Here is a 2520-nt window from a genome sequence, read left to right as displayed (position 1 = left end):
AAGAGAGTAAGAAAACAACCCACCTCGCTAACTAAGGAAATGCAAGCACAATCACAAACGTTCCACAGCAGAAGGCGTCGAGTACGAAGTGGAAGGAAAATAATGGTGGAGATCCGTCAACTACGACAGGCGGCCACGCACGGACGAACCACATAAATCTGGGGAACACTAAGGCCGAAAGAGAAATTAAGGCAGAGGTTGCCAACGGGCGAGGCAACCTCCTCGACATCACAGACATCACATATACTCGAAGTCGATCTTGAGGGCGTTCGGACCTTCTTGGCCGAGCTCGCTGTTGAGCTGCACCTTGGCCGCGGCGAACGCCTCCTCCTTGGTGCGGTCGTCGGCGCCACTCTCCAGCACCCTGTTGACGGCCCTAAAGATGGGCTTCCACCGCTGGGCCTCGAGGTTCACCGCCCCCTCGGTTTTCGCCCGATTTTCCATAAATTAATTAGGCAATTCTCTTCTTCTTAATTAATCGATGAGGCAATTTTTTTGCCTCCGTTTCAAAAAAAAAAAGTTCACCACCCCCTCGCCCGCTTGAGCGTCTCGGCGTCGGTGGTCTCCGTGCTGTGGCGGGAGAGCACCGTAATGGCCTTCGCCATGGCCTCCTGCCGCAGCTGCAGGTCCTCGTCCCCAGCGGCGACTGCCCTGTTGCTAGCAGGGAGTACGAAGTCGACATTGATGGTGCGAGCACAGTGTCTGAAACTCACGGTGGCCTCCTCCTTGTTCGGTTCCACGTCGTCCGGGCACGAGGAAGAAGACGACGCCATGCAGACCTCCTGCTGCGTCAGCGGCTGGTCAGGTTGTTGCTGCTAGCGGCGACAGCAAGGAAAAGGAGGAACAGAAGGTGGAGCGCTGCCATGATGAATACAATCGATGGGTAACATCCCTTCTCCGGAGAAAAGGATGAAGTAAGTATATATGGTGGGTGGCAATGGACAAGCATACCGATTGCATTGCACAACTGAAAGCAGAGTGATCGGTGGCAGAAGAAAGCGCGTGACTGACCTGATCGATCTGGCGTCCTTGTTCGTATTATTTTTTTACTACTCCTTTACACTAAAACCACGTCCCTTATTTCGGGCTGGAGGATAAACTGGTGGCCCTCGTAAATGCACGCGCATCAATGTGATTTTTCCACAAAGGATGAATTTTGTTGACTCAAAATGAAGCATCAAATGGATACAAACACGATAAACACACACTCGGTCTTTGTATAGATAGGATACACAACATACATATCCAAGTACACACGCCAGGACTGAACTGCGTAGTCATCGCGAGTCCAGTCCAGCGTGCGGTCCACCGCGTCAGTGACGATGTTCACGTGAGGGAGCAAGTCGTACTTGCCGAGGAGGACGCGGACGAGCATCCGCCCATTGATGAAGTTCGAGGCATGGAGTTCGAGCGTTACGGGCACATGAGTGTGCATGCTGGCGACATGCATTGCCGGGGAGGCGGAGGCGGGCATAGCAGCGGTGACGATGGTGGCGGAGGTGGAGTTCATGGGTGCAAGCGGGGTGGAGGAGGTGAGGCTGGGGCTAGTAGCCGATGCGGTGCCTGAGGTGGTCAACATGGGATGGTTGCGAGATTGGATCGGATGTGTTGATTATATTGATTAGATTGGAAACATAGGATATAGTAGGAAATATCCTGGCTTGCCTTGTACGCTAAGATGACTATGTATTCCTATATATATGCCCATGAGGTTCAAGCAATACAACGAACTATTTCACCAATCCTCTCTCTCTTCTAACATGATATCAGCCTAACCGATCCAAAACCCTAGCCGTTGCCCGCCGCTTCCGCTACGTGCGACCCCCGGGTGGTCAGTCTCCATGACCGCCGCCAGGGGCCGCACTGCCCGTACATAGGTTGGTCCACCGGTCTTGTTAACCAGCTGCCCTGGAGACACTAGTAGAAAAGGGGCCAATGGTCCAGGCCGGTCCAGCCCATTAGTCCCGGTTCAATCCAGAACCGGGACCAATGGGGGCATTGGACCCGGTTCGTGAGCCCCAGGGGCCGACCGAGCCACGTGGGCCATTGGTCCCGGTTCGTCTGGACCTATTGCTCCCGATTGGTGGGACGAACCGGGACCAATGTGCCTCGCTCCTGGCCCACTACCATTGGTCCCGGTTGGTGGCCTGAACCGGGACCAAAGGACGACCATTAGTCTCGGTCCATTCCACCAACCGGGACTAAAGGGTTGGTCCTCGTTGCGGCTAAAGTTTAGTCCCACCAATGCCCCCCTTTTAGTCCCGGTTCGTGCCACCAACCGGGACTTAAGGTCTTCGTTTCCCGCCCTTTGGGCTGCTGAAAAGAGGCCTTTGGTCCCGGTTGGTGGCACCAACCGGGACGAAAGGGGGCATTAGTACCGGTTGGAGCCACCAACCGGGACCGATGCTCTTGCAATATATACAGGACTTAGCAGTTTTCGATCTCTCCTGCTCCACTCCCGTCGCCGCGCGTCTCCCTGCCGCCACCTCGCCGTCGCCGCCCCGCCGCCCCGCGCCGCCC

General features: G+C 55.4%; 1 pseudogene; it reads right to left on the bottom strand.

The window, feature by feature from the left end:
• Positions 1-237: 237 nt before the first annotated feature.
• Positions 238-865, bottom strand: LOC119282655 (annotated as a pseudogene).
• Positions 866-2520: the final 1655 nt, after the last annotated feature.

Source organism: Triticum dicoccoides, chromosome 3B (assembly GCF_002162155.2).
Source record: "Triticum dicoccoides isolate Atlit2015 ecotype Zavitan chromosome 3B, WEW_v2.0, whole genome shotgun sequence".
In the NCBI taxonomy this organism is placed as follows: Eukaryota; Viridiplantae; Streptophyta; class Magnoliopsida; order Poales; family Poaceae; genus Triticum; species Triticum dicoccoides.
Note: the sequence above shows the minus strand (reverse complement) of the source record. Positions and strands in the feature narration are given on the sequence as shown.